General features: G+C 42.8%; 1 pseudogene; it reads left to right on the top strand.

Annotated features, from left to right (window-relative positions):
- Positions 1-1851: 1851 nt before the first annotated feature.
- LOC110596212 lies at positions 1852-2204 on the top strand (annotated as a pseudogene).
- Positions 2205-9316: the final 7112 nt, after the last annotated feature.

Genomic DNA, 9316 nt, shown 5'->3' with positions numbered 1-9316 from the left:
CCGAGTAGCCGGAATTACAGGAGCGCGCTACCACACCCGGCTGATTTTTTGATTTATTGTAGAGATGAGGTCTCGCCGCCCAGGCGGGTCTCGAACCCGCGGTCTCAGGCAATCCACTCACCTCAGCCTCCCAAAGGCGCGGGATTACAGGCTGAGCCACCGAGCCCGGCTTAGTATTTTTAAGATGAGCCATTCTTAGATGTGTGTTGTAAATTATCATGGTTTCAATTTGCATTTTTCTGATTTGAGCACTTTTTTTTTTTTTTGAGTCAAAGTCTCACTCTGTTGCCCAGACTGGAGTGCAGTGGCATGCTCGTGGCTACTGGGCTACTGCAGCCTCGGCCTGCTGGGTTCAGGAGATACTTTCACCTCAGCCTTCCAAGTAGTGGAACTACAGGCACACACCACCAGACCCGGCTAATTTTTAAATTTATTGTAGAGAAGAGAGCTCACCATGTTGCCAGGCTGTTCTCGAACCTTTGGGCTTGAGCAATCCTCTTGCCTCAGCCTCCAAGTAGCTAGGACCACAGGCATGCACCACCATGCCTGGCTAATTTTTTAATTTTCTATAGAGATGCGGTCTTGCCAGATTTTCCATATATATAACATAGTGTCACTTGTGAATAATAACAGGTTTTTTTTAACTTCCAATTCTTATGCCTTCCCCCCCTTGCTTTGTAGTAATGGCTAGAACCACCAGTATACTGTTGAGTATTGATGGTGATAGTACCTATTGTTGTCATATTTCTGATGTCAGGGGAAAGTGTTCAATATTTCAGCATTAAGAATGATAATACCGCCGGGCTCAGTGGCTCAGCCCGTAATTCCGCATCTTGAGAGGCTGGGGTGAGTGGATTGCCTGAGCCCACGGGTTCAAGACCCGCCTGGGCAACTTGGTGAGACCTCATCTCTACAATAAATCAAAAAAACTAGCTGGGTGTGGTAGTGCGTGCCTGTAATTCCAGCTACTTGGAAGGCTGAGGCGGAAGGATCGCCGGAGCCCAGCAGGTTGAGGCTGTAGTGACCGGGAGCGGCCACTGCACTCCAGTCTGGGCGACAGAGTGAGATTCCAACTCAAAAGAAAAAAAAAATAAGAATGATAATACCTACAGGCTTTTTGTAGATGGATACCACTTATTACATTAAATAATTTCTTTCTACTATTGATTCTGAGTTTTATGACATTAACAAGTATTAAATTGTGTCAAATGCCTTTTTGTATACTGAGATGATTACATGATTATTCTTCAGTCAGCTCATGTAAAATTTGTGTTGATTGATTTTAGAATGTTATACTAATCTTGTATTACTGAAATACACCTGGCATTACTCATCAAGATGTGCTATCTTTTTTTTTTTTTTTGAGTTGGAGTCTCCCTCTGTCGCCCAGACTCGAGTGCAGTGGCCGCTCCCGGCCACCGCAGCCTCGACCTGCTGGGCTCCGGCGATCCTTCCGCCTCAGCCTTCCGAGTAGCCGGAATTACAGGTACGCGCTACCACGCCCAGCTGATTTTTTTATTTATTGTAGAGATGAGGTCTCGCCTGCCCAGGTGGGTCTCGAACCCGTGGACTCAGGCAATCCACTCACCTCAGCCTCCCAAAGGCGCAGGATTACAGGCTGAGCCACCGAGCCCGGCATAAGATGTGGTATCTTTTGAAAAATTTTGCTGGATTTGATTTGTTAATATTTTGTTTAGGATATTTATATTCAAGCTCTTTAAAGATGTTGTACAACACATTTTTGCTTTATGTGGTGTATTTTTCAGGTCTTGATAGTAGGATTATGCCAGCCTCATAAAACGAGCTTCAGACTGGCAAGCGTCTTGCAGAGTGGAGACTGAATCCAAGGTCATGGCAAAACACCTGAAGTTCATTGCCAGGGTTGTGAAGGTACAGGAAGGGAATGTGGAAGGTGCTATAGGATTCTTGACAGAATCCTCACCATAGATGGCCTCGCTGAGGACATTAAGCGTTAGTGGCTCTATGAGAAGCCATGCTGCCAACGACAATGGAAAAGCTATGAAAACTGCCGGTGAATCCACAACATGAAAATGGCTCACAAGATCAACTTCTTTTTTTTTTCTTGTAATTTTTTTATTTTAAAGATGTAGGGTACAATTCAGGGTTAGGTATACAAATGTTCATTATGCAAGATCAACTTCTTGCTGTGAAAAAATCGAGTGGATCGGTGGCAGGGCTGCTGAGGCCCAGGGATAGGATGCCCGGTATGGAAAGCCTCATCTGGCTTGTAGCCCAGCTCTTTTCTTTCTACATCCCCGTTTTCTGTTACCTTTTTCTACAATGAACTCAATCATATATGAGGAGGACCCCCAAAAAACCTGGAATTATCTTTTTCAGGGCGGGCCCCTCGTAGTCTAGGCTTCCCCTGCTAGGTAAGTGTTCTAGGAACCCATCAGGATCAGTGCGCCAGCTGACATTGTTGTGAAAGGCTGTGTTCGGCTTTAGTGAATTTTTTTTTGACGGGAGCGGGGAGGGATTCTTTCAACACATTTGCCCTTTTCTTTTTCTTTTTTTTTTTTTTTGAGTTGGAGTCTCACTCTGTCGCCCAGACTGGAGTGCAGTGGCCGCTCCCGGCCACCGCAGCCTCGACCTGCTGGGCTCCCGCGGTCCTTCCGCCTCAGCCTTCCGAGTAGCCGAAATTACAGGCATGCGCTACCACGCCCGGCTGATTTTGATTTATTGTAGAGATGAGGTCTCGCCAAGTTGGCCAGGCGGGTCTCGAACCCGCGGGCTCAGGCAATCCACTCGCCTCAGCCTCCCAAGGCGCGGGATTACAGGCTGAGCCACCGAGCCCGGTTGAAATTTTTTTAAATAAATATTTTATTTTGGAATAATAGGTATGAGCCTTTCACGCTGGGCCTGATATGTTACTACTAATAAACTCTAGATTTTACTCATTTTTCACCAGCTATTTCCATTAATGGCCTTTGTTTGTTCCAGGATCCAATACAGATTAGTTATTTGTCTTTGTTTTTCATGACTTTGACAGTTTTCTACAGAGTACCTGTCAGGTATTTTACAGAATGTACTTAAAATTGGGTTTGTCTTACATTTTCTCATGATTGCACTAGGGTTATGGGTTTGTTGACAGACTACCACAGGATGATATGTCCATCTCATTATGTCATATCAAGGGCTAAGTATTATTTACATCACTTGGTTAAAGTATCTGCTAGGCTGCTGTACTGTGAAGTTACTATTTTTCCTTCTCCATATATTATTTTTTGGAAGTGAGTCAGTAAGTCCAGCTCACACGCAAAATTGGGAGAGGGAGAGAGAGGAGGTTACGTTTTACCTCCTAGAGTGGGGAGTATGTATATCCATTATTTGGAATTCTTCTGTAAGGAAGATTTGCCTCGTCTTCTCCATTTATTAATGTATTCAATTATTTATTTATATCAGAATGGATGGATACAGAGCAAAGTATAAAAGGGTGAAAGTAGAGAGGCAACTGACTGGCACCAGGGCTAAGTCAATATTACTTGTTTTCTAGTTTGTTTTGTTTTGTTTGAATTGGGGTCTCACTCTGTTGCCCAGGCTGGAATGCAGTGACACAATCACAGCTCACCATGCAGCCTTGAACCTCTAGGCTCAAGCAATACTCTTGCCTCAGCTTCCAAAGTATCTGAGACTACAAGCACATGCCACCATGCCTGACTAACATTTTAATTTTTTGTAGATACCAGGTCTCAATATATTGCCTAGGCTGGTCTTGAACTCTTGGTCTCAAGTGATCCTCCTGCCTTGGCCTCCCAAAGTGCTGGGATTACAGGTGTGAGCCACGGCACTCAGTCTTGTTTTCTAGTTTTTTTGAGTGTCTGAGCTCAGGGTCTGGACCACTAGTCTGCTGGATGACTGGATATGTGCTGAATTGATGTTCTATGTCACCCAGCTTTGGAACCAAGAATAGAAAGGGCTTATTGTGTTGTATTTTGTTGCAAATGCTTGGTTGACACAGGAACAGAAACTGATTCCTTTCAGGAGTACACTAACTTAAGAAAACTGAAGATACAGAAAAGAGCTTATATTACACACATGCCACACACTCTGTTATTGCCTCAATGTAACATGGAGTCCCTCAGCCCAGTACTAACCAGAGTAGTTCAGTACTCAGCTCTCAAGGATACTGAGAAGAGTCAAGAACAGTGGAGGGACTGGAAAATGGAAGTGAAGAAAAGGAATTAATAAGTGACAACCAGTAAGAAAAACAAATCGCTTTGTAAAACTAAGTAGTACCTGGCACAGAGCAGATAAATATTTGCTGAATAAATGAATGAATGTCTTAAGGATCTGTGTTCACTGCTTCAAATAAGGAATAAGATTTCTGTGCATTTGGACTTGAAATAAGCCCCAAGTGAATGAATGTATATTTCCCCCTTTTTTTTTTTTTTTTTTGGTCAGGGTCTCACTCTTGCCCAGGCTGGAGTGCAGTGGCATGATCACGGCTCACTGCAGCCTTAACCTCCTGGGTTCAGGCGACCCTTCCACCTCAACCTCTCAAGTAGCTGGGACTACAGGCATGCAGCACCCCACCCAGGTAATTTTTTAAATTTTTTGTAGAAACAAGGTCTCACGATGTTACCTACACTGGTCTCAAACTCCTGGGTTCAAGCAATCCTCCTGTCTTGGTCTCAGAAATAAGATTATAGGCGTGAGCCACTCTGCCTAACCTAATAAATGTGTATTTCTAAAAGTTAACAGACCTAAAAGGTTTTGATGTTACAATGATAGGGAAGACACTGAGCTGTAATTCCCTGGTTAGGACATCAGATTTGAGGATGTGGGGGTGGGTGGTGAAGCTGTTTTTAAAACCATCATTTGACTGATACCAAGAAATCTGTGGGTAGTTTTCCAGCAGAGCACACTTTATCATGTTCAGTAACTTCTAACCCTGTCCTCTTGCTGTCAGTCAGATGGTTCGGGGAAGGGTGCAGATTCCAGTCTATTTTAGGAGTATTAAGAAGGATATTGCTGGTCAGTATACCACAGGTGGATCCTGGAACCTGGATGAAAAGGGCAGAGCTGAGACATACCAGTCTCAGAGGGTTGTTGGACTCTCTAGATATGAGTGAGCTAAAACTCCCACAGACAACAAACAAAAAAATCCACATACATGTCTCATAGATGTAGAAGCTCATAGTTATATGCAATAAGATAAAAGTGGTGGGTAAGGGAAGAGAAGGCTGCTTTGTTATCATCTCTAGGTCACTGACAAACAACACCTCTGTATTGCTCCATTTCTTAACCAAGCTGATCCCTCCCACTCTTTCTAATTTTACTTATAGTTGATACTTTATTTACACATATGATATTTAACTAATTCACCCAGATAGTCTAACCAAAAGCTCTTAAAATCACAGAATGTTAGATTTGCAGGAAACTGTAGAAATGACCGAGTTTAATCCTATTTTGTAGGTGGGGAAGGTGACATCTAAGAGGAAAATGCCTGATTTAAGGGCACATATCTAGTTAGAGGCCAGGCTGGGGCTATAACTACAGCTCTAACTCCCAGTCAAAGCTCTTTCTTTTATACTGGTGCTGCTCCTCTGTCTTGAGTAACCTCAGAGTGGACTCAATAGCCAGGCCTAAGACTGTCCTACCTGTCTACCTATCAAAGCCCTGGAACTGACAGTGGAAAAATTTATCAATAAATGGTTGATTAAAAAAAAAAATCATAGATCTAGAAAAGGGCTGCTTGGAATTGGGAAAAACAACAGGTCCTATTAGAGGGTAGAAATTGTGAGCCTGTGATGACTCAAAGGATTGTATCATTCAACAAGCAATCTCCTCCCTCACTTGATACAAGTCCCCCACAGAGGCTACACTCAATCATTTCAAAAAAGATGACAACCACCGTCATCCATCGCCAGAAATTAAGCAGGATCTAGAACTTAATATTAAAACCCAGTGATAGGCCAACCTAGTCATTTCCACTAGCAACTCAAAATTAAATTGTCCCCTGAGAAGGAATAAACCTCATGACATTAAAGTTCAGGCACCACTTAAGTCTTAACAAACAAGCCATGACAGTCACCATCTTGGTTACCCTACAACAAGAATATGGCTCCCCAAGTGATTAAAAGCATAAACAAACTACAAAAGTAAGCAGCATTTTGCAAGGGTAACAGAGACATTTATAAACAAAGACAGTAACTCTGGAAAACTAAGTCCCTCAACAGATGTAAAATTTGGTCATGGATTCACAAAAATACATCCAAGAACACCTAAAACTGAAATAAAAGGGGAGGGAGTGGGTGCAAACTGGAAGGGAAAAGATCAGGAAGGGAAGGGATCAATAAATCAGGAGGGAAAAGATCAGTTTTGTGATGAGCCAATGGATTCAATGCCAGGTACCAGGGATTGAGATTCTCAAAGTATCAGCTTTTTTCTTCCTTCGAAGGCCGAGAAAAAAAATTATACCCATTTACAAGATTGTAAATGCCAAAAAGGGGAGAGTACTGCAATAGCCATCAAAATTTTTCAAATCGAGTTGTTAAAGATGTCACTGTTGGTCTAAAAAAGTAAGAACAATGACATCCTACCTCCTGAGCACTGGGGCAGGTCCGGAGGGAGGGGAGTGGGAGACCCAAAAGAACTCTTAGAAAGTTGAACAGCAGCAGAACTGCGCCCCCTGTGGGAACCTCAGGAAAAGTACCAGCAGTCAATAGTAAATAAAGCACATTTTATTTTATTTTATTTTATTTTATTTTTGAATTGGAGTCTCACTCTGTCGCCCAGACTGGAGGGCAGTGGCCGCTGCCGGCCACCGCAGCCTCGACCTGCTGGGCTCCGGCAATCCTTCTGCCTCAGCCTTCCAAGTAGCTGGAACTACAGGCGCACTACCACACCCGGCTAATTTTTGATTTGTTGTGGAGATGAGGTCTCGCCAAGTTGCCAAGGTGGGTCTCGAACCCACGGGCTCAGGCAATCCACTCACCTCAGCCTCTCAAGGCGCGGGATTACAGGCTGAGTCACGGAGCCCGGCTAATAAAGCACATTTTAGAATGACTTTGTATTTTCAATCTTCTTGCACACAGGATTAGTCTGAATCCATAAATGCTGATTTCTTGTTTGTGAATACATCCTTTTTTTCTTTTTTTGAGTTTGAGTCTTCCTCTGTCTCCCAGGTCAGAGTGCAGTGGTGCACTCACGGCCAACACAGCCTCCACCTCCTGGACTCAGGAGATCTCTTCCACTTCAGTCTTCCAAGTAGCTGGAAGTACAGGTGCACGCCACCATGCTCGCTAATTTTTGTATTTATTGTATAGAGGAGGTCTCACCAAGTTGCCCAGGCTGGTCTCAAACCCCTTGGCTCAGGCAGTCCTCTAGCCTCTGCCTCCCAAAGTGCTGTGAATACAGGTGTGAGCCACTGCGCACGGCCTGTGAATATATCCTTTATGCAACAGTTCTTTCCATTTTAAATGTAACTGTCATGACAAACTCAAATATTTTTACTTCTTTTTACAATTTTTTTCTATTACATAATATGCCCTGTTGACAATATATCTACTGAACTATTTCATGCTGTTGTATATTTTGAATTTCTGCTGTTCTACTAAGCTTTTATTCCTTTACTATTTATTTATTTGTTTTGAGTTGGAGTCTCACTCTGTCACCCAGGCTGGAGTGCAGTGACATACTCACAGCCACCACAGCTTTAACCTGCTGGGCTCAGGTAATCCTTCCATCTCAGCCTTCCAAGTAGCTGGAACCATAGGCATGTGCCACCACTCCAGGCTGATTTTCTGATTTATTATAGAGACGAGGTCTCGCCATGTTGCTCAGACTGGTCTCAAACCCCTGGACGCAGGTAATCCTCTTGCCTTGGTCTCCCAAATGCTGGGATTACAGGCATGAGCCTCTGTGCCTGGCTCCTTTACTATTTAAAAAATGATGGTATTTCATTTTTTTCCCACTTTTGGACCCTCTTATTTTTTTTCATGTGTAATTTCTTCATTCATTTATCTTTATACACATATCCAAATGGCATTAAAATTCATGTGAAACTGGAAATTAGGCACAAGTCTATGTCTCTTTGCCTTAATTTGGGCAATTAGTTTCCTTAGAGCCATTAACCAATTCCATACTCTAGATTCATTAAATGAATTGACTTTTAATCCATTTAAGGCTCAGTCTATGTCATGCCTCCTATGGTACATTGTATTTTCATTTCCACCCTGCCCACATATGTTAAATTTGTTTTCATATCATGATCATTTATGCTTTCAATTTTTGGGTTATATTTGTATAGTCTTCCCTTTCTTTTTTTTTGAGTTGGAGTCTCACTCTGTCGCCCAGGTTGGAATGCAGTGACACACTCACGGCCAACCCAGCTTTCTACCTGTTGGGCTCTGGCTATCCTTCCACCTCAGCCTTCCAAGTAGCTGGAACTACAGACAGGCACGCCCGGCTAATTTTTTTGATTTATTGTAGAGACGATGTCTCACCAAGTTGCCTGGGCTGGTCTCGAACCCATGGACAAGTCTTCCCTTTCTTAATAAACATTTACTTTGCAGGTGTCCTGATTAATGCTGTAGTAGAATTTGTAGGCATTTTTGCAACTAATGATAGTTTTGTTTTGTTTTTCGACTGAAAAAAAAGGAAGCCTCACTCAGTCCATGTCACGATGTTGCCCACTGCCAAGGAGAGCCAGCTGGCAGGGCCCAGCAGCTCCCCATAGACCTTCTCCATTCCGGGCTGTTACTGGACACATATGTAAGGCCATTTCTCTGGAATCTGATACATATTGCAAAATATTTGACAATTTTTCATCAAAATCAGTCCAGGTTGGGCATGGTGGCTCATGCCTATAATCTTAATGCTTTGAGAGGCTGAGGTGAGAGGATTGCTTGAGTCCAAGAATTTGAGGCTACAGTGACCTGTGATTGCACTAACTGTACTCCAGCCTGGGCAACAGAGAAACACTCTGTCTCTAAAAAGAAAAGAAAGATAGAAAGAAAAGAAAAGAAATAAAGCTGAGGTACTTTTTAAAAAAATAATTTGAATTAATGATAGCAATGTAAGCCTCTTTGCCTTTGTCCTCATCTATCAGGTTGTCATTAGCTGCCTGCTAGGAAAACTGTAGAAAACGGAGGTAGGGGTGCAAAACGTACTCATATTTCAAAATGAAAACTGACATTTTTGAAAAGTTAGAGAATTGAAGGGCGTTTCCTTTATTAATCGACTGTTATGATCAAAGTGGAATTTTTGTTGTTATCGCTCTTTCTGAGGAAGGATGTTCTGCAAAGTGAAACACAGGCAATAGAGGAAGATGATATTGTTCAAGAAATGTAGT

Source organism: Carlito syrichta, unplaced genomic scaffold, assembly GCF_000164805.1.
Source record: "Carlito syrichta isolate Samal-C Ts95f unplaced genomic scaffold, Tarsius_syrichta-2.0.1 Scaffold307240, whole genome shotgun sequence".
In the NCBI taxonomy this organism is placed as follows: Eukaryota; Metazoa; Chordata; class Mammalia; order Primates; family Tarsiidae; genus Carlito; species Carlito syrichta.
This window is presented reverse-complemented; position numbering and strand designations above follow the sequence as displayed.